Source organism: Ascaphus truei, chromosome 4 (assembly GCF_040206685.1).
Source record: "Ascaphus truei isolate aAscTru1 chromosome 4, aAscTru1.hap1, whole genome shotgun sequence".
Classification (NCBI taxonomy): Eukaryota; Metazoa; Chordata; class Amphibia; order Anura; family Ascaphidae; genus Ascaphus; species Ascaphus truei.
The window spans coordinates 75,590,410-75,614,207 of record NC_134486.1 but is presented as its reverse complement, the minus strand read 5'-3'; the positions used below and the strand labels follow the sequence as shown (position 1 = coordinate 75,614,207).

Here is a 23,798-nt window from a genome sequence, read left to right as displayed (position 1 = left end):
GGGAAGTGGTAATACACGCACCCGCAGCAAAGGGAGCGTGTCCGGAGTGTGGTATTAAGTGTTGCCAGGCCAGGTGTAGTAATGTAGACAATACTTGCCGGTACCAGTTGAAGAGATAGAGTGAAGAATGCCTTGCCGAGGTCAGGGAGTGGAGAGTGGAGGTAGGTTGTAGTCCAAGCCGTGTTCAAGGGGTAACCAGAGTGTGCGTTGTCCAAGGAGTGCCGAAATCGAGAGCCAGAGGAGGTAGTCGTACGAGCCGCGTCAGAACCTGAGAAAACACTAAGAGAATCCAGGAGTACTTCCATACAGAGACTATGTCGAGCAAAGACTGAGAGGAGCTAGATAAAGCAGGAAGGTCCAATCAGGAACAGAGGCGGGACAGGAAGAGTTACAGGGAGACACTGCAGATTGGTGCAGGCATAACAAGCCAGGTGAGTGTTGTTGGAAACCTGAGTACGCCCGTGCGGTGTGCGGGGGCGGAGCCTGTGGTCCGTGGGAAAGGAAGAAGAGTGTGCAGACTGAGCGCGCTCCGTAACGCGTGTACGGGCGTGGACCGCGCCAGAGGAGGGTGCAGGTGTGCGCGCGGGAGGACGTGGGCGCACCCGGCGCTGAGCAGAGGAATCGCCGAGGGGAGTGATCCCGCGACGGCAGCAGGGGCGGGGAGCCGCGGAGACCGGTAAGGTAGGGTTGAGTTGTGGGTCAAGGGGCTCCCTGTGAGAAGAGAGTGCTCTGTGTGGGGAGCGCGGAGAACGCCGATTCCTGACACAGGTACTGTAATGCCTTCAAAAATAGTCATTTGTAATAAATTTCTAGAGGAAACACGCCTAATATTTTTTTTTTGACATGGTCAGATTAGTTTAAGTATGTCAATTTTAAATGGTTTACAAAAACACATTTTGGGGCTGGCCAAGTAGGAATTCACTGTTAAATGTCATTAGGGGTCACTGTCTGGGCGTTTTGGGGCAGAGCCTAATTTTGGCAGGTATCTAGCAATAGTCACTATATAATTCAATCTGAACAGTTACATTTGTGATGTTCTCATGAAGGTGTGATAACACTGAGTCTGACAGTTTAAACGAAAAACTTTAAAATCTGGAGAGAAAGATTCATACAGGTCAAACACCTAATTAAACAAATATCTCGGATGGGCCCTTTTCCTCAATGCACAACCATCAAAAATTTATGTACTGATGCAGCGGCCGTTATTTTGAACACTTCACGCGTAATGTACATTGGAATCCCGATTTGAAACCGCAGGGTGAATTCCAGCCTTCCCGCACTAAGATGCGAGTGCGGCGAGTGCAGAAAAACACATTTTAGTGTTCTGGCTTTTAAAAACATGAAATTGACACAGTAGCACAGTGTCAATTCATCCATTTTATTGCAAACTAAGAAACAAAATCCATGAAATTCAAACAAAACATCCGCGATAAGCGCGGGTGCCTGGGGCGATTGGCCGCGTTCATGCTGCGTGGGGAACAGCAGAGAACTCAAAATCGGCGCCGTCATGTGTTCGAATAACGGCCGCTGCATCAGTAGACTAAGGTCATACCATAAAGGACTCATTTCAACCATATACCAAGAATTAGACACTCCGGTCCCAGCAGGTCAGTCACAAGCACACAAATATATGGATAAATGGAAAACTGACCTTGAGAGGGAAATAACAGCTGATGAGTGGTCTGATATTTGGGAAAATGCCTCTAAGACCTCGATTTTTACACAAATAAGGGAGAATATATACAAAATCCTTTTTGGTTGGTACCTCACCCCCAAATTGAGCAAAGTATATCCCGGAAGCTCTGATAGATGCTGGAGAAACCGCGGAGGAGTAGGAGACCTAATCCACATCTGGTGGTCTTGCCCTAAAATAACCAGATTCTGGAGAGATATCAAAAGCCTAATAGAGGAAACAATAGAAATTGATATAACAGTGAATCCCTTGATAATGTTGCTGGCTGGCTCAGCGGAAGGTGTGTATCACTACCAACATAAACTTATAGCCCATATATTAACAGCGGCTTGATGCTCAAATGCTGCCGTGTGGAAAAAACAAGAATCTGTGTCCAGGAGAATATAATTAATCAAATAAATACAGTTATGCATATGGGAAAATTATCAGCTTGTTTGAAACATACAAGCAACATTTTTCATAAGGTATGGGATCCTTGGTTACTGAGATAAAAGGGGGTACAGGTACTATATAATTAAGAGAACATATTTAAGCAACGGAACCTATTTATACTAATGTGTATTGACAGTACATCTCTATAAAAATATGTAAAATGAATATGTGTGCGGCGATGATGCTGTCATCATCCTCCCCTCCCTTCTATTTTCTGTAATCCCTCCATACCTGTATTTTCTATGTACAAACCTAATAAAAACATAAGTGAAAAAAAAAAATTTGTAGAGAAAAAAAGAAAATTGTTCACAAAATGGCTTTCAATTTATAGTACTAAAGAAAAAATCATCAAACAATTGAAAAAGGTAACACAACGTTCTGTGTAGGACAGCTAACTCGCCCCTTGTAACAGACGGTATTGGTTCATTTTGTTTGACTTTTATGCTTCATATGGCAATTCCTGATGGACATTTTCATCCAGTCCTGGGTCCTGGTATTCACATCTTATGATCTCAGGAAAATGCCAGAATGTTTGTGCAAACTGCATTTAAGACTATGGGACCAGTAGTTCCAAAAGGAAACTTTAAAAAAAAACTATTTCTGCGGCTTTATACATATAACTTTGATCCATGTTGTAAATCATGGTCTTAATCCAGGATTGACGAAACCCTGGTGGAGCATAAGAACTCAATCTGGGGTTACCTACCATTGACTTGAATGGCAGTTAACGCAAATCAAGCTCAGGTGCCCCTTTATTGGAACTTGGAGAACATACCATATTACCGGGTAGTTTACTTATATTTCCTGATTGGAATTTAAAATAAGAAAATGTTTTGATAAAAATAGCAGTGTTTATTACATACATCTCAATACACACTATGATCTTCCCTGGATTTCAGTGCAGTAATGCACTTAAATCTGTTTATTTTTATATTGATGTAACGGGTATTCCACCCCACCCAATCGCATATATAGTGTGGGTGAGTAGAACATGCAGTGTTACCGGTGTGGTGCATTACCTGTTGGCTCGCAGGAGGGCTGAGCTTCCGCCACGGGGAACCTGGGGCAATTATACTAGGGGTAACCACTTACTCAATAGGTGCAGCGCCTCCACCTGCGATGGCTCCCACCAGAGGAGGAAGTGAATCCTCGCAGGACAAACACAATGATCACATACACAATGGGGTATAATAACTAAGGACTTTACTAACATGTAATACGACACATCACATTCATAATATAACCTGTGTCCCTCTCAGGAGGAGACACTAACCATGACGTCTCGCAGGACGATTCCCCAACACTAGGTGATCCCACCCAGTGTCCAAAGAACCCCACCCAATGTCCCGCACTCTTGCAGAGAATCAATGGGTGACTGCGCAGTCACTATTAAGCTAAGGGCCCGGTGGTGCACTTAGAACTGTAGATACCTGCCGAGCACTCCGGTGCTCGGGTCAGCAACGCTTCACAAAGGGTCAGACGCGTGATGAATCCGTCTGATCCTATCCTGGCGATATTCTCTGTGACCCTCAACGTGGGTCCGAACTCCGTCACTGGAACCGCAGCATCCGCTGAGTCCCTTTCTAACGATACAGCAACGTGACACACCCTGCACTACAGGCCGTCCCTATAGCACAGCATCCTTAAGTGGCTTAAGGGTCACTCTCCTAGGGCCTTCGGGGTTGCCTATCCTATATAGGTAGGTCTTGTACCCACCCTACTCATAATACGGGCCCTGGGCCATGGATCCCCGGACTGGTTACCGCTATGAACCCCCCCCAGTTGCCTCGTACTACGCGCAACGCCGCCCTGGGCTATGGCTCCCCGGATTGGTTACCGCTATGAAACCCCCCCAGTGGCCTCGCCACTCGCAACACGGACCCTGGGCTATGGCTCCCCGGACTGGTTACCGCTATGAAACCCCCCAGCTGTCTCGTGCCACTAACTTACCACAGGACCCTGGGCTATGGCTCCCCGGATTGGTTACCGCTATGAAACCCCCCCCCAGCTGTCCCTATCTTCCCTTCTGTTCCCCAGTTGCCAACTAAAGTAAGTGACAGGTTCCCTATCCTGAGGGCTATCCCTGGCAACACTCACACTACTGGGGGACTCAGGGCCATCTTGGGCCAAGGGGGTGCTGGCCTAGTACAGGGAGTCCCTCGCTCCTGTACCCTACCTCCTTCCCTTGCCTGCTCCTTCCTCTGACTGACAACGTAGCTGCAAGCCCGCCAAATGTATCCACTTGCTCTCCTGGCAGTCCTGCAGCCCTATTGGCTCCTATGAGGCACCTGGTGCCTGTCTCCCTATGCCTCCTGGGAATTGTAGTCCCAAGGCCCTTACTGTAACATTGGGGCCGCGTGCGCGCCTTCCCTGTGCTTACACTAACCCCTAATGGCCGCCGCAATCTCTCCCTACCTCTCGCGCTACTCTCCTGGCTGGCTCCTACACTCGCGCGATCTTCTGCGCATGCGCGACTATCTCGGGCCGCCGGGGACTCTCTGCGCATGCGCGAACCGGCGCAACATGGCGGCGCCCTGTGCAAGAGCCGCCGGAGATCTCCTGCACTCCGGCGAGCTCCCTCCTCGGCCCCCACCCTCCTGAATGGCCGTCGGGTCTGCCGCTTGCCGCTGGCAGTACCCGACAGCGTCCGTGACCACGGAGGCGCCCGGGGGGGTCGCAGGGGGAAAAAGATGACCTGGCTACACTCTCCCCCTGGTGAAAAACCCAACGCCCTCGCTTGGGGAACGACATAACATGGTACAATTTTACACAATGCAAAATTACATGGCATATCACACCCACTATTACCCGAGGCCAGCTGAGTATCAGCTGCTTGCTGAGACCATTTGTGGGGTGCCCCTAACTGATCAGATGGGGGTACCTCACTTTTGCGTCCGTGAGCCTCCCCGGGGTGAATCTCTCGGAAAGCACACTCTGGCGTAACAGTCACTGCTTCAGTGCTACTTCCTCCCCCTGGTGGAAGGAATAGCGCAGTGTCCTTCACACCAACCTTTACTTGATCATCCATGGCCTGGAAGCAGCAGGCCAGGCGGCCAGGACCTTTCCCTCGGTCCACTACGTGACGAATGGGCCGCTTCTTCTTGGGCGCAAAGGAGGCAACTTCTACCAGCTCCTTTGCCACATAGTCCTTGTCCCTACATACGTGCTCAGCTTCCACTGAGAAGCGAGAACTGGACACTGTCTCTTTACTCAAAGTCTCTGCTTCACCTGGCAGGGGGTAAAGAGTAGACACCTTACCCCTGCGGTGATTCTCGGTGGCCAACAGGTCCTCGGGGACGCTGTCAGTTCCCACCTCGGTTGTCTCGGTACCTGCCCCCGGTACTTCTGGGGCAGTCCACTTGCTGTCCTTAAACTCGGGAGCGTTGGATCCCAGTCCTGGGACCATTTGGGTTGGAGCGCACGGGCTCTCACTCAGATCAGGAACCGTAACTCTGGCCTGTTGCACGGCCACCTCCATCGGAGCTTGTGGGGAGCAAGGGGGTTCCTTACCACTCTGCTGGCTTGCGATGGGTTTCTCTTCTTCTGGAACGATAGGCAGTGGGTACTGGTCCACTCGCACTGCAGGACAGCTATCTTCTAGGGGGGACACCTCCGCCAGGACGCGATGTCGAGTGGAACCATTCGCCCAGGTGTCCAGACTTAAGAAGCTATCGTGCTCCGCGGTCACCTGGAGGCTCACACCCAACACCCCTGGGGCAGTCAACTCACCCCTGTCGTCGTCAACAGGTACTGATCCCAAGCCTGGGACCGATGGTACCTCTGTAGGCCGGACTGGCCGTGGTAGGGCACACGGGCCCACAGCAGGCTCTGTATGCTGTGATTCCTCTGTCTCCTCTGCTGGTTCGGCATGCTGGGGAACAATAGACTTCAATAACCCCACACCGCAACACTCACAGTAGGACCACCATGTCAATGTCTCTCTAGAACAGTTACAAGTGGGGCTAAAACACTGTATGCCCATTTCTCCTTCCACCTCGATGGTCCTGTAGTCGAGGGATAACCGAGACACTTTGGCTCCCTGAGCGTGGGCTTCTTGCAGGCAGGAGCATATGAAGAGAAGAGAATCTACTCCGGGCGCACGCCAGGCCACATACATATTGGGGTGTATGTCCTGACAGTCTATCTCGGTTTCCTGCTCAGAAAGAAAATATTCCATGTCCACGACAATGCCTTCCTCCTCCTCTTCCTCCTGGTGAATAGAAGGGTCTAATGGCTGTTCACTGTGCTCACTCCCCCTGGTGGAATTTAAAGGAGGGGTGTGCTCTATCACTAAGTGGCTCACATTACGGGGGCGGGGCTCTGGTTTTCCCGCCAGTCCCGGATGGTTTTCTGTAACCTTTTTCTGAGCAGCCTGGCAGTCAGAAGCACGTGTGTCATCTTGAGTTGGCGGGAGCCGCCATTTTAGGTGGGCCTCACTGTTAGCATTCCCTGCTGCAGGAGCCTCCATTTTAACTACAGTCCTGTCAACTACACTGCAGCTTTTTGCATAGATCATGAGACAGTCCCCTGCGGAAGACTCGGGGAGTGTTAATACATGGGGAACAGTCTCTAGGCATATGTCATGCGTGGTGAACAGGAGATAGGTAATCCCCCGGCCGTCAGTATCCAGCCTTAAGTCTGTCACCCGGGCAGTGGCCAATTCCGGGCAAGTTCTTACTTGGGCGCGCATAGTGGACAATTGCGTATCATGGGATACTCCGGCCACTACAAACACGCGCCTTGGGGATAATTGCCGCGCTAAGGCCCAGTCATCGACGTCTTGCGGTGACGGCACCGCCATGATGAAAAATATGAATGGGACAATTTGAAAAAATGAAAACAGGGCACCCCAGGTCTATCTCAGCAGCGCCTCCAAATGTAACGGGTATTCCACCCCACCCAATCGCATATATAGTGTGGGTGAGTAGAACATGCAGTGTTACCGGTGTGGTGCATTACCTGTTGGCTCGCAGGAGGGCTGAGCTTCCGCCACGGGGAACCTGGGGCAATTATACTAGGGGTAACCACTTACTCAATAGGTGCAGCGCCTCCACCTGCGATGGCTCCCACCAGAGGAGGAAGTGAATCCTCGCAGGACAAACACAATGATCACATACACAATGGGGTATAATAACTAAGGACTTTACTAACATGTAATACGACACATCACATTCATAATATAACCTGTGTCCCTCTCAGGAGGAGACACTAACCATGACGTCTCGCAGGACGATTCCCCAACACTAGGTGATCCCACCCAGTGTCCAAAGAACCCCACCCAATGTCCCGCACTCTTGCAGAGAATCAATGGGTGACTGCGCAGTCACTATTAAGCTAAGGGCCCGGTGGTGCACTTAGAACTGTAGATACCTGCCGAGCACTCCGGTGCTCGGGTCAGCAACGCTTCACAAAGGGTCAGACGCGTGATGAATCCGTCTGATCCTATCCTGGCGATATTCTCTGTGACCCTCAACGTGGGTCCGAACTCCGTCACTGGAACCGCAGCATCCGCTGAGTCCCTTTCTAACGATACAGCAACGTGACACACCCTGCACTACAGGCCGTCCCTATAGCACAGCATCCTTAAGTGGCTTAAGGGTCACTCTCCTAGGGCCTTCGGGGTTGCCTATCCTATATAGGTAGGTCTTGTACCCACCCTACTCATAATACGGGCCCTGGGCCATGGATCCCCGGACTGGTTACCGCTATGAACCCCCCCCAGTTGCCTCGTACTACGCGCAACGCCGCCCTGGGCTATGGCTCCCCGGATTGGTTACCGCTATGAAACCCCCCCAGTGGCCTCGCCACTCGCAACACGGACCCTGGGCTATGGCTCCCCGGACTGGTTACCGCTATGAAACCCCCCAGCTGTCTCGTGCCACTAACTTACCACAGGACCCTGGGCTATGGCTCCCCGGATTGGTTACCGCTATGAAACCCCCCCAGCTGTCCCTATCTTCCCTTCTGTTCCCCAGTTGCCAACTAAAGTAAGTGACAGGTTCCCTATCCTGAGGGCTATCCCTGGCAACACTCACACTACTGGGGGACTCAGGGCCATCTTGGGCCAAGGGGGTGCTGGCCTAGTACAGGGAGTCCCTCGCTCCTGTACCCTACCTCCTTCCCTTGCCTGCTCCTTCCTCTGACTGACAACGTAGCTGCAAGCCCGCCAAATGTATCCACTTGCTCTCCTGGCAGTCCTGCAGCCCTATTGGCTCCTATGAGGCACCTGGTGCCTGTCTCCCTATGCCTCCTGGGAATTGTAGTCCCAAGGCCCTTACTGTAACATTGGGGCCGCGTGCGCGCCTTCCCTGTGCTTACACTAACCCCTAATGGCCGCCGCAATCTCTCCCTACCTCTCGCGCTACTCTCCTGGCTGGCTCCTACACTCGCGCGATCTTCTGCGCATGCGCGACTATCTCGGGCCGCCGGGGACTCTCTGCGCATGCGCGAACCGGCGCAACATGGCGGCGCCCTGTGCAAGAGCCGCCGGAGATCTCCTGCACTCCGGCGAGCTCCCTCCTCGGCCCCCACCCTCCTGAATGGCCGTCGGGTCTGCCGCTTGCCGCTGGCAGTACCCGACAGCGTCCGTGACCACGGAGGCGCCCGGGGGGGTCGCAGGGGGAAAAAGATGACCTGGCTACATTGATATGCAGCATAAAGGATAAATACTTCAATATTTGGTGACACCTTTTTATTTGTACACACAATTGATAATATGGGACAAGCTTTCGAGTTCTGCCTCTTCCTCAGGTCACAATACTGATTTACAAACGATTCCATTCGTTTAAAACAGATAAAAAATACAAGATAATCTAATCTTGGATTTTACATGTGTGGTAAACTCATTGAATCTTTGGTAAATCAGTATTGCAGACCTGATGAGATCTGTTGAAAGCTTGTCCCATAATATCAATTGTGAGTCCAACTACAAAACGGTATCATTTAATAATAAAGTACTTATTTTTTTGGCATTATCGCAACTGGACTAACGCGGCGATTTCTATTTTAATACATTTATATATTACTGGAAAGCAACAGTTCAGATGTTTATAGAACGTCTGAATGTCTAGGGCGGATAAAAAAGCGGCTGAACCTTACATACTCTAACTTCAAGCCTGAGTTCCGTAGCTGTAGCAGATCTAGTAAAGAATGACTGTGCTTGTTGGTGAAACAAGGGTGAAGTATATACAGTATATTGTATTCAGTTGTATAACAATTTGAATAATTGTACATATATTAACTACTATAACACCATCTTACTATCTTTATGTAAACAATTTCTCAATTTTCAGCGTCTTGCAAGCCCAACATTATTTTTTTCGGTTTGCATAATTAAATAATGTACAGGATACTTTAGTGGATTCATTTTCAAGTAATATATTTATATATAGAATTCTTTATATAAAAAAAGAAATGTAAATAAATAACGAGTCAGCCAATAAAATGTATTTAATAACATTAAAAATTAAATAAGAATTTTTGAAAGAGTTCGTTAAATATATCCTAACGGCTAACACATGCTATCAGTAATAGATACTGATGCACTGTCTGAAGCTTGTGTTAACCTCTATTTCCTGTACCATAATCAATAGATTTATCAGCTTGAGTTATTGCAGTGTTCAGTATGTATCTGAAAATCTACTGCAAGCAAACAAGAATTTAAATGATGGTGGCCACTCTAATACAGCCATATCGATCAGACTTTGTAATATCTTAACAAGTCAGTCCTTAAAAATGACTCTATAGAAAATGGCTAGTGCAGTTAAGGATCAGATAATTACGTTATATCTAAATTAACAGTAACATATTTGTGTTATTACGGTTTAATCCATTAAGCCATTTGCTGCAATCGCATCTTGTTCACAATATTAGTGAAAACATAAATACATAGAAAAGTGAAATCCTTTTTATAATTACGGTATGGTTCTCGACATGTCAACTGTGGTCCTATCATTAGGTGTTTCCTTTCTTACATAGCGCTAACCGTGTACACAGCACTGTACATAGAATTCAGCAGGCACTGTAGATCTTAAAATCTAATTTTGGTGCCCGAGGCACAGATGAAGTTATTTACTCAAGTCGCATGGACTTCAGGGTAAATTCTATATAAAACCTTTTTAGTCAAAAATCCTCATTGAAGTTGACAGAAATGGCGCGGACGCCTGCCTCGGTGTATAGAGCATTACACCCCACGACACCAGGACTTTAACCACGCTGCTTCAAAAAGTTAGGGTCTTCACATTGATGGTCCATACGTGAGCACGGGCAGAATACACTGTTCGAAAACTTTCCACGTGAGGCACAGTGGAAGTTTCCATTGAAAGATGATCTTGTTTTCGTCCAAATGCAATTCATTCAGGGGCATACACAGCAAACGCCCGGCATGCATGCGTCAAGTGCCATCGCGCATGCGCAGTTGGCACGTGCCGATTGCGCATGTGCACGAGCAGCCTGCATGCCGATTGTGCATGTGCAAAATTTTGCCCGGGGGCCCCAGCATGTTTAAACTACGCCACTGGATCCATCCCATCTTCTGTCTCCTGTTGATTTGATGCAAAAGGTTCCCATCCATTGTTACTTGCTTGCCAAGGTAGACAGACAGACAATTTTGAAGTAAGCAGATTCACTGGTTACATAAGGGACTGGCTCAGCATTTCCTGCGTGATCAGCTCCTATCAGATACCGTCATAAGCATGCATCATCTAGACAATAGGAGCTCTCAAAAGACCCTTAAAGAATACACACTTTCCCCGAGTAGGATACCCTGGATCGCACTTTAAGGGACATCTGCATAGCAGCATAAATCGTTCCCTCAACTGGGAGGTTCCTGACCCGCGGCGCAGAAACCGGCACCAGGAGGATTGATCGCCCACAGAACAAAATAACGGAAGAAGGGGCAAGAGTGATCCAGCAGCCAGATCTAAGTGGGACTGCATACTCATTACCAGGCGATTCTAACTTATTTTTTTTTAATTACTTCAGTATATTATTATCCAGTGCATGTTTTAATTTAATTGAATATATAAAGGATATTTGCTATTTTCCGTGTCCCTTGTTTTTTGTGTTTAAGACAAGTATTTACTGTAGATTTTTTCTTTCCTATCCAATGTCTAATAATTGTCCAAGTGCTGCTGTGAAAATTTTTGGTGACATGGTGTCTCCCTGCTGCACTCCCTTATTGCATAGCCTTATCTTGCGTGTAACTTAATGCAATCTAAGGCTGCGTCCACGGTGAAGCTGAGCACGCGCACTCTTGCTCAGCGCAATCAAACATATTGCGACAATGTGTTTGTCCTGAGTGCCTGTGAGCGCGCCGCGCTCAGCTGCTTGCCGAGACAAATTATTTTTAATTTGTTGCGCTTGCCCTGGTCACGTGCGTGATTCAGCCAATGAGGGCGAACCGCTTACGTGATGACACGTGCACGCTCCCTGCGCGTGCAATTACACTGGACACTAAATCACCCCTGCTCTCACGGCACTGCGCTCGTTCTGTACTATGAGAAAATACTTGTAGCATTTTTTTTTAAATGTTTCAAATGTCGACATTTTTAATGTATTATAATCTAACAAGCATTTTCTGTTCCTATAGCAATCATGTACAAAGTCACATCCCCTTCCTCTTCTGAAAGAGGTTCTGGCACACCCGTTTCAGCCCTGCCCTCTCTCTAGCAGTGCACCAATTGTATCTAGTGACTGCCTGGTCATATGATCTTCCCCACAGAACTTTGCATCTTGGGCCCTATTCTGCTGCACCGACAGCCATTTAGTGAACCCCCGAGTCGAATCTACGCCGATCGATCACAGGAAAACCGATCAATCGGCAATTTACCTAATCACTTCTCAGTGTGTAGATTGTATTGATGCATATATTGATTTTTTTTTTTTTTTTAAACGGCAGCTTGAACTGCTGTTTTAAGGATTAAAGATACAGTTCAAGCTGCCGTTTTAAAAAACAAATATATATATATATATATATATATATATATATATATATATATATATATTTTCCCCATTCAATATGTGCATCAATACAATCGACACACTGACAAGTGATTAGCTAAGCTGCAGATCGATCCGTTCTCCTGTAATCGATCACTTGCTCCGGTCTATTTAATTCAGTTCTTGCAAAGCATTTGGGGCAATGTAGTTCCTGGAATATGATTAAATGGGCAGTAACTAGATACAATTGGTTCACTGCTAGAGAGAGGACGGAGCTCAAGAGATCAGAAGGGGAATGGGCTGTCACATTAGAAATGCTTCCTACATTAGAAACATTAAAAATGTCTTTAAAGCATTTTTTTTCTTCTTAAATGCTACAAGTATTTACTCATAGTACAGAACTGATTTATTAAAAAACACACGTAGGATATTGCTTGAACTGCTGCTTTAATTGAAAAAACGGAAAGGCAGCCATTTAGTGAACCCTGGGCATCAGGATTTTAGTGAACCTGGGATCACGGGAGAACTAAATCGATCTGCACCTTAGGTAATTCATTTTTAATAAAGGTAAATCAAAGGTTGCATATATGAAAACAAAAAAATATATATATATTTTAAGTGCCGCTTGGATTGCCTCTTGAACACGTGGAAGAGAATGTGGTTAACATAGAAACAGTTAACAGTAGTTGCAGTGCTAGATATTTACAAGCAAGTAATGGAGAACAAAACCATCAGTGCATTCCTTTTTCAATGTAATTTCTATTTCACTTGTAATCTGAAGCAGGGGCGCAGCTATAGCCCAGGCAAAGCCCAGGGGCCCGTGCACTTGGGGGGCCTGCTCAGGGTCGCAGACAGGGGGGAAGAGCTGAAATTTGTCCCAGCAGTCTAGCCGGCGACGGGCTCCTTGGCAGCAACTTGTCAGCTGGATCGGGAGCTGAGAACTGTGGGGGAGGGAGGGATAGCAGAGGCTAGGGGCGGAACTGAGGCAGAGAGCTGCAGAGAGCTCTGCCTGCCCCTGCTCTCCGTGACATCAGGGGGGGGGAGTTACTATGTGCTGCTGTGGGAAGGTATGCTGTGTGTGTTTGTGTGTTGGTTGTGCATGTGTGTGTCTACTTGCTGTGTGGTTCAGCCTGTCAGTGTGCTTCAGTGTGCCGTGTGTGTTTGTGTGTAAATGTGTCAGTCACAGTTTGCTCTGTCAGTGTGCTATTTGTGCCTCAGTGTCTTAGTGTGCTGTGTGTCAGTCAGGGTGCTGTGTACTGTACCTCAGTGCAAGCAATTGAGGTAACACGTGATAATCTTTTTATTAGCGCATTTTTAAAATAGTTTGTGTCATTCTTTACAAAATTGGGGTTACTGAGTGATAGCCATGGGGGGGTGGTGTGGAAGAGGAAAAAAGGAGGCAGTGAGAGAGGGGGTGTAAGAGAGGGGTGAATAGAGCAGAGTGAGGGGGTGTAAAAGCAGGGGGGGTGGGGGGGCTCGCACAGCCGCCAACACGCTGGAGGTGTGGGGGGCGATGGAAACTCCTAAACCTACGGCATATGTTCATTCATAATGGGGACCTGAAAAAAATTTGCTCGGGAACCCGCGCATGTCTTGCTACGCCACTGATCTGAAGCACCACCGTACCACTTTGTAACATTATCTTCAGGTATCTAGTATGAACACTAGTATTCATCGGGTACCAACTTGGTGCCTTGGTGTAATTTCTAAAACTTTAGGACACGCTTCTTTTAGTAATCAATTTCTAAAAAATCAATCAAGTTCCAACACCATGGAACCAGTATAAAACCGCTGCATAATAAAGTCCCCTTATTCATTATACCATATTTAAAATCTCTCCTAAAAATACATTACGTACACGCTACCCGTCTGCATAAGGTCGCGTCCATGGTTAGCGCAACAACCGCGCGCGATATCAAAATGCCTTACAGCAATGAACGCGGCCATACACTGCGCGTGGAAGAATCAAATGAATTTGATTTTGCCGTGCAACAGCTGTGTCACGTGCGCGGTTCAGTCAACGAGGGCGAACTGCTCACGTGACGACCCGGCACACCCCCTGTCGCACAATCCAACAGGCCATGTAAACGCCCAGCAACAGGCGAGCGTGACGCCGTGCGGGCACCATGAACACAGCCTAAGGAATACGAGCTATCCAGCTAACTTGCTTAAATCCCAACAGGGCACTAAAAATTACCACCAACGCCTCAAAAAAATCTATGCTTCCACCTGGATTAAGTGAAGGGCTACAACTCAGGAGTCTTCGGTTCCCCTTATACTACATAAAATATCATTAAAACAAAACATGACCAAAAATGTAGTCACTCTTCAAAAAGGTAATAGCGCCAATTAGAACTCAGATAGTACTTAAGAAATACAAAAAGTGTACAGTGCTCGTTACAGAAACAGGGGATTTAATCAGAGAACGATTTCTTCACACATCAATTTGAGAGTAAAAATATATCCCATAACTCCTTCGATGTAACCACCTAAAGTTAATGCTACTCGCATCCTGGCGTGCAGATGATAGACGCACACAAACAACCCTTCTTCATAATTTTCCCTGCAAGTTAAAAAATGGGACTATCAGATAGTTGCAATACAGATACCCTCTGCACTTCCCAGAACTTAACTATTGCTGTGATGCCGCCTTTACCATATATTTTCTGTGGCCTCACTTCTTCTCAAATTATACAATTCCTTCTACCAGGCTCATTATGTCTCCAACTCTATTCATATATCTCCATCTCTCCTTTCTTCACCACATCTGAGTTCACATGAACTCCTTTCTTACCTGCGCCCTGACACTACATAGCTATATTGCCTGCACTAAATCACACCCCTACAAATCATCCATAAACATTCTCTTTCTATCCATGATTCTCCTCCTTGCTTCTGGGGATATCTCTCCCAATCCTGGTCCCTGCCTTATTCCTACATGCTCTCGTCCTCGCCTGCCAAATGCAACCTCTACTCCTGGTGTCAACCCCTCCAACCTCATACCCATCCCCTGCCACCCTCCCTCTTCTCTCTCCCTTTCTCATGTGCTCTTTGGAATGCACGCTCCCATTCTAACAAGTTCCTCTCTGTGCATTACTTCTTTCTCTCTCACTCTCTGCTCCTATTTGCTATAACTGAGACCTGGCTCATTCAGTCTGACTCTGCTCTGGAAGCTGCCCTCTCTTATGGTGGCCTTTCTTTCTCCCACACTCCGCGCCCTGATGGCAGTAGTGGAGGTGTGGTGCTCCTGCTCTCCTCTCTCTGCCGTTACCGAACCCTTCCTATTCCTCCCTCCCTTGCTTTTCACTCCTTTGAGGCTCACACTGTCCAGATCTTCTCTTCTCTCCCTGTCCACGTGGCAGTCATCTATCACCCACCTTCCTCTACTCATCCCCCTTCTGCCTTTCTCTCTCACTTTGAATCCTGGCTCTCTTTCTTTCTCTCCTCAGACTCCCCTGTTCTTCTCCTTGGGGACTTCAATTGCCACATTGATGAGCCCTCTCTCCCTTGGGCTTCCCGCTTTCTCTCTCTAATCTCTTCTTTTGGCCTTCAACAGTGGACTGCAGCCAGCACCCACAAGGATAGCCACTACCTTGACTTGGTTTTCACTAAAAACTTCTCTCTCAGATTTCTCAATTTCCCCCAATCCTCTCTCTGACCATCAACTCATCTCAGTCTCTCTATCTCGCTTCTCCCCTTCCCCAACTCCATCTACCCCCGGTTCTGCAGAAACCTGCGCTCTATTCACCTACCTGACGTTGAGTCCACTTTATGCTCCCCCCTCTCCTCTCTCAGCTCTGCTACAGACCCCAACAACCTGGTCAGGAACTACAACTCTGTCTTGTCCTCCTCTCTTGATCTACATGCCCCACTTTCTCTTTGCCGTCCTAGCCCTTCTAACCCTAGACCCTGGCTAAATTCCCTCACGCGCATGCTACGTTCCTCCACTCTTTCCTCTGAACGCCTCTGGAGGAAATCTCACACTCTCGCAGACTTCCTTCACTACAAATTTATGCTATCCTGTCTCGACTCTGCCCTCTCGCAAGCTAAACAAGCCTACTTTTCTTCACTAATCAACATGCACAAGTCTAACCCCTGACGACTCTTCTCTGTCTTTGATACTCTACTCAAACCACCCTCAGCTGCCTCTTCTTCCTCCATCTCCGCTCAGGACTTTGCTGACTATTTTAAGGAAAAGGTGGAATCCATACGTCAGAACATCCCGTCTGTTTCTTCCTCCCATCCTACACCTCTTCCTAACTCTCCTCCTGCCTTCCTTGACTCTTTTTCCACTGTCTCAGAGGAGGATGTGTTACTGTTGATCTCTTCTCCCTCTACCACTTGCTCTCTTGACCCCATTCCCTCCCATCCCTTAAAACCTCTTGCTTCTACTACAATCCCTACGCTCACACACATTTTTAACTCCTCCCTCTACTCTGGTACCTTTCCCTCCTCCTTCAAACATGCAACAGTTATACCATTACTCAAAAACAGCAAGCTTGACCCTACCTGTCTTTCTAAATGTCAACCTGTCTCCCTCCTGCCTTTTGCCTCTAAACACCTTGAAAGTCTTGTATTCTCTCGCTTGCTTCATTTTCTCAACACCTATTTCTCTCCTAGACCCTCTACAATCTGGCTTCCGTACTGCTCACTCCACGGAAACAGCCCCCACTAAAATAACTGATGACCTCCATGCTGCCAAAGACAGAGGTCATTACACTCTGCTCATATTACTCGACTTCTCTGCAGCATTTGACACCGTGGACACACTCTCTCTAGGTGACCTAATAACATCTTTTGGGTTTAAATATCACCTCTATGCTGACGACACACAAATTTACTTTTCAATACCCGACCTTATACCTGCTGTACAAAATAAAGTTTCTGAATGTCTCTCTGCTATATCATCCTGGATGGCCCTCCGCCGCCTTAAACTTAACATGGCTAAAACAGAGCTCCTCATACTTCCTCCCAAATCTGGCCCTACTACCTCCTTCCACATTACTGTTGGAAGTACGATCATTCACCCAGTAGCCCAAGCATGCTGCCTAGGGGTCACACTCGACTCCTCTCTCACATTCTCCTCTCACATTCAAAACGTTTCTAAAACCTGTCGCTTTTTCCTCCGCAATATCACGAAGATACGTCCGTTCCTCTGTTGCTCGACTGCTAAAACTCTGACTCAGGCCCTCATTCTCTCCAGTCTTGATTACTCTAACCTCCTGCTGTCCGGCCTTCCTGCCTCTCACCTGTCTCCCCTACAATTTATCCTAAACGCTGCTGCCAGAATCGCTCTGCTCTTTCCTAAATCTGTCTCCGCGTCTCCCCTCCTGAAATAACTCTCCTGGCTTCCGATCAAATCCCGCATCTCACACTCGATTCTCCTCCTCACTTTAAAGGCTTTACACTCTTCTGCCCCTCCTTACATCTCAGCCCTAATTTCTCGTTATGCACCATCCCGACTCTTGCGTTCTGCTCAAGGATGTCTTCTTTCTACCCCCTTTGTATCTAAAGCCCTCTCCCGCCTTAAACCTTTTTCACTGACTGCCCCGCACCTCTGGAATGCCCTTTCCCTCAATACCCGACTAGCACCCTCTCTATCCACCTTTAAGACCCACCTTAAGACACACTTCCTTAAAGAAGCATATGAATAGCACTGTGGATATTCTGAACACATGATACATAAAGCTTGGCCCCCTGCAGACGCACTTACCAGAACTCCCTCCTTCTGTCTCTGTACGTTCTCCCTACCTACCAATTAGACTGTAAGCTTCTCGGGGCAGGGACTCCTCTTCCTTAATGTTACGTTTATGTCTAAAGCACTTATTCTCATGATCTGTTATTTATATTATCTGTTATTTATTTGATTACCACGTGTATTACTGCTGTGAAGCGCTATGTACATTAATGGCTCTATATAAAGACATACAATACAATACATTTAATATCGCTATTATGTACATTTGCCTTTTTATTTATATTTTATATTGATGTGGGTTGTATCAGATGAGTTATCTTACATAATGTTTGCTTCAGCAAAAGGGAGCGCGGTGTCAACCAGAAGGAAAAGACAAGAAAACACACAATAGTGTAATCTACAGGGGCGTAGGTTTAGCCCGGGCAGCACCTCACTCTTGGGAGCCCGCTCTCCCCCCGTCGGCGGCCCCCAGATAGAGGCAGGCGGGGGGAGATGTTGGTACATGGAGCGGGCCGCCAGAGTGAAGCAAAGTAGCAGCCGGCAGAGGAGTTAGGCCTCGGCCAGGGTGGTGCTGAGCGGGCGCTCACGCTCATGTTGGCCGCGATGAAACACATCGCGGCAATGTGTGTGGCCAGCGTGGGCAAGCGCCTGCTCGGCGCTTAGAGCAAGCAAATTTAAATTTGCCGCCCGCAAGCGCATCAAGTGAGCGGTTCGCCCAATGAGGGCGATCCAGCTCCGTGACATGACCACGCCCCCAGACAAGCGCACACCCAGCCGGCCACGAATCGTCCAGCCGAATAGGGCGCAGCGCACGAGCGCGCCCGTTCCCTGCCTGGCCGCAGACTTAGGCTGCATCCATAGGACTGCAGCCGTGCGGAGGGGGGGGGGAGGAGCCTGTACCGTCACGGAGCTGGTTCGCCCTCACTGACCGGCCCTGCGCTCCCGTGAGCGCGAAAATCTATAATTTGAATAAGACCTACGCTTCCGCACGCTTGCAGAAGCGTGCGCGAGCCCCTGCTAAAGCCGCTCTCATTGCGGCTGCAGGGGCTCACTGAGAAGCGTCAGTGCGCCTAAGCGCTGACCGTCCATAGAAGGACAAGCTCCGCGCTGAGCCCCTGCATCCTCAATGAGGATGTCTTTAGAGGGGGCTCACGCGAGCGTCCGCAGGCATGCTGAGGAGTTGGATTTTTCAGCCGACAGCCAAGCTGTTTTTCAGTGCGCTGTCGGCTGAAAACATCCAATCAGCGTGAAGCAGCATCACGGCGCCGTGACGTCGGCGCCGTGACGTTGACATCATTGCGTCGCGGGCGATTGGCCCAGCGACGTCACTGCCCCGCCTCCCCCCACCTCCCGATCACGCCCGCTGTTCAGCACTGCTCCCCCCCTCGATGGACGCAGCCTTAGGAATTGCACGGAGGCAGAGCAGAACTTCCGGTGTCTATGCGGCTACAGTGCACTCCTCCCCAGCCGTCCTGCTCTCCCTCCGTGCAACTCCTAACTCATCTGCCGGATGCTCCTCTGCTTAACTCTGGTGGCCTTCTTCCGCGTACCATCATCTCCCCCCGCCTTCCTCTATCAGCCCCATGTCCCACAGGTAGGCATGGAGGAGGAGAGGTGGGGGGGAAGAGAGCTGGAGGAGGGGGAGAGAGCATCGAAGGGGAAATAGCTGAGGAGAGATGAGGAGGGATGATAAGGAAAGATACCCTCCAATTTAAAACGGAGGCAAATTTTTCTGCTGAATCTACAGAATATGTACACACATAATAGGGCCCTGAAAAAAATGTTGCCCAGGGGCCCACGCATGTCTAGCAACGCCACTGGTAATATAGTCTTCACTCTAAGATATAGATCAGTAGTGGGAACTACTCACATTTTCCTTAAAATAAACAGGCAAAATTCAAACTGTATTGGAAAAAGGAAAATGGAGACCGCACTGCCTGTTATGATGCTAAATTACACTTGATGTGAGGGGAGGGGTGCTAGGGACTAAATTAAGGAAAACACATAAAGAGAAAGAATCCCTAAAGCGAGCACTCTTCCTCCAATAGAATGAAAATAATAAATTGTTTAATATATAACAAGAGGACAAAATTAAGTTAAAACCTAATTGGTGCTGAGCGGTGCTACCATCTGTTCTGTACCTAATGTAATCAGGTGCAGTGATACAGGTGCCTACTGTCATAAAATATCACAGAGAGCTAATGATGGTGTCCTGTATACATAGTAGCTCCCAAAAATTGACAAAACTCCCCATCAGTTGCCCTCCATATACTGCTGTAGCAGCCTTTATTCTTACATTTGCCACTAATTGGCCGGGGATTTACTCCGGCTGGCGGCGTGACTAGACAGCACGCCAGCCGCATCCCCTCCGTGCAGCCCCCTCCACTCCGTGCGCATTTTTATGCCCCTTCCCGACCCCCTAGCTGCTCCTGCCTGTGCCCCTCTGCTTCCCCGCACCCCGCTTACCTCACTCAAACTTCAGGGGTGTCGGGGAAGCCGGGCGCGCCACGTGACCGTGATGTCACAGTGACGCGCGGACATGCCGTCGTCACCACGCGGCCCGCACGCATCCAGCGTGCGGGAAAAGTACGAATTAAATGTGACGCCAGTGTGTGTGTGTGTGTGTGTGTGTGTGTGTATGTATATATATATATATATATATATATATATATGCAAATATAACTGAATGCTCATCTGCATGTCTTAGGCAGGTCTGCAACCCCGCCTTTCCCCATTATCACCCAGCATACAGCACTTCCACTGCAGCAAGGGATTCTGGGAAATGACATGCAAATGAGCACACAGTGTCACTTTTTGCACTGTGTGCTCATTTGCATGTCATTTCCCAGAATCCCTTGCTGCAGTGGAAGTGCTGTATGCTGGGTGATAATGGGGAAAGGCGGGGTTGCAGACCTGCCTAAGACATGCAGATGAGCATACAGTTATATTTGCATATTTGCTTTCCTGTGGGGGTTTTTTGTCACTTTTTTTACTCACCATAACTTAACTCAGTATTATGGTTTATATATATATATATATATATATATATATATATATATATATATATATATATATATATATATATATATATATATATATATATATACAAACACACACACATATATATACATATACACATATACATATATATACATATATATATATACATATATACATACATATATATATATATATATATATATATATATAGTGGAATTGGTACAGGTGATAAAAACCCATAACCTAGTCCCCAGAGTAACACTTCCCTATGAGGTGGATATAATAAACCCACTGGGTAGATGTTTACCCATAAATAGTCACCCTCCTAAATGCCACTGCTGAGTAGGTATCAGCAGCAGGGGGAGGGAGGGGGTAGAGGGCAGGGAACAGGGGGATTAGCCTAATGGGGAGGGGCACTCGGTAGGGTAGAGAGGCACGAAGGTAAGTTGAGAGGTAGTATCCTTATTGAAGCCAGCATATAGTGAGCAAGACCACAACAAGCTTCAGCCAGCACTGTCTCACGTTATGTCTCCAGAGAGTGGAGACTAGCCATCCAGCAGTGGCAAACAACCAAATTGCTAGCTAGTGGTTGCCTCCTAGGGCCCACAACCTGGTTTAGCTAACCCTCAATGCCCTAAGGCAGTAATAGCGCTGTGTAGTGAAATGTCAATTGGGGCTCAGTAGCCACAGCCTAAGGCCTGGGACATAGTTATTTGCCGAGTGCGGAGGCTCAGGGAAAGCGGTGCTTTCCCTGGCCTTACACAGCGCGCCGTCTGTGGGCGTGTCGGGGGCGGGCCAGTGACGTCACGGAGCTGGTTCGCCCTCATTGACTCGGTGAGACACGCTTCCGCAAGTGCCGAGCAGCAGCGCGCCTCAGCATTATGCGCTGACCATACCCGAGGCCTAACGCTGCGGTCGCACCTGTGACGTCAAACGAATTGCGTCATACACACCCGACGCACGTTGTCTCCGTGGAGACTTTGTCTGGGGTGGGCAGGCATTCTTTCCCCTGCTCCCTTCATACCCATTCGTCTGCCGTGATTGGACACACTGTCATCCAATCAGATCGACTCATCGCTGCTGGTGGGCGGAGAAAGGGGCGGGGCTAATGTCCATCCTGAAAACATAAAAAATCACCTCCTGATTGAGAATACATACAGGGGTGACTAAGATAAATGCTGGGAAAGCCCCCTACTGTCAAAAAAACATAGGGGAAGAGGGGTAATTGGGTACCAGATTGAAATCCAGCAGTACTGCCAGAGCCTAACATACCAGTTTTCAGTGTGAAACCTGCTGGCACACTGCTTATATAATTAATAGAGCATTATAAAGACTCCTAAGTCAACCGAGGCAGCTGAATTGTATGTTAGTCAAGATGCTTGTATACTACTCCTCTGGTGTGCAGATCATATAGTTAAAGGCACAGATCTCCTAAGCGGTGTAATTAATGCACAGGAACTTGATGCCATAATAACTGCCATCAGGGGTCAGTAATACAAAACCAAGCATTTATCTCTGGTTTATAGAAATGCTGTGTACCCATAGCCCTCATTCAGATCATGTGGTACTTGAGTACCTAATAGATAGATCCATCTCGCTTCGGATCACAACAGCAAAGTATCCAAATCACCACGCCTGGCCCCAAGTGTGATGTGGTCAATTCCCTGGAATGATATTGCTGACATGTCATGGTTATGAAACCTGGTAACACGTCTTGCCACCGGCGTGTCTATTTCATTTCTAATAGTACCCACATGTTCTAAAACACGCCGTCTTAACTGTCTTGTGGTCTTGCCGACATATTTTATTCCACATACACACGTCGCCAGGTACACTACCCCAATGGTTTTACAATTTATGAATTTGAAAATATTAAACTTCTTGGTTTTGTTCCAATTCCAAAATTCTTTGGATTGGTTCATGAACTGACACCCCTTACAGGACCAACATGCATATGAGCCAACGGTTTTAGAGTGTAGCCACGTGTGCGTAACTGGTGCCACATAATGACTGTGGACCAACATGTTTGACAAGTTTTGTGGTCTTCTATAGGTTATTGACGCACTTTTAATTGAGTGTTTCCTTTAGGTCTTCGTCTTCCATCAGGATGTGCCAGTGGCGATTGATAATGTCTCGGATACTATGCCATTGTCTGCTGTATGTCCCAATAATACGTATTGGTTGTTTCCCATGTTGTCTAGTTGTCTTATTACCATACAGCAGACTATCACGGTCTGTGTTTTTGGCTCTCAAGTACGCTTTATTAATACAGGTTTTACTGTAACCACGATCATAAAAGTTCGATTTCATTATACTGGCCTGTTGTTCGAACAGGGGTTCATTGGAACAGTTCCTCTTGGCCCTAAGGAACTGTCCCGTTGGTATGCCATTTATTAATGATCTAGGGTGGTGACTAGTAGCCAAGAGAAGGTTATTAGTCGCAGTGGCCTTTGTGTGCACTGATGTAGTCAAAGTGCCTTCTAAATTCTTGCTGATGGTCAGATCCAAGAATGTAATTTGGACCAAATCAATTTCACTAGTTAGTTTTAGATTGTAATCATTAGTGTTCAATTTATGAACAAATGTGTGAAATTGATCTGATGTGCCACTCCAAAGGAGCAGCACATCATCGATGTGCGTGACCACATAGCAATGTACTGCGTGAACTCTGACATCTCATTAGTGAAAACCTTGCATTCCTCCAACCAACCCAGGTAGATGTTCACGTACGTTGGGGCAGAAGTTGTCCCCATTGCCGTTCCCTGGAGTTGGTGGTAGGTTTTTCCGTTAAACAGAAAGTAATTATGTTTTAATAGATACTGCAAGAGGTCTATCACAAACTCATTGTAATTCATGAGATCCACCCCTCAGAAAGTGTCCCACTGCCCATAGTCCAACCTCATGCTGTATACATTACGTCGAGTGACGCTAGGAAGATGTTTTCTGCTAACCCTACGTCATCCAGTTTTCGTAGGATATCGGTCGTGTCCTTAGTATATGAGGGGAGGTTGGTCACATACGGCCTGAGGATAGTGT

General features: G+C 47.7%; 1 protein-coding gene across 4 annotated transcripts in view; it reads right to left on the bottom strand.

Moving 5' to 3' along the window:
* The window catches only part of MACROD2 (mono-ADP ribosylhydrolase 2), a 1,806,074-nt gene that overhangs the window by 1,759,978 nt on the left and 22,298 nt on the right, over positions 1-23,798 (bottom strand). For 2 of the 4 annotated variants that reach the window (XR_012800924.1, XR_012800925.1), the window contains exon 1: positions 99-11,949. The exons of the other annotated variants lie outside the window; for them this stretch is intronic. The gene's annotated coding sequence lies outside the window, so the exon portion shown is untranslated. Of the gene's footprint in view, positions 1-98; positions 11,950-23,798 lie in introns of those variants that run through there. 4 annotated transcript variants of the gene reach the window in all.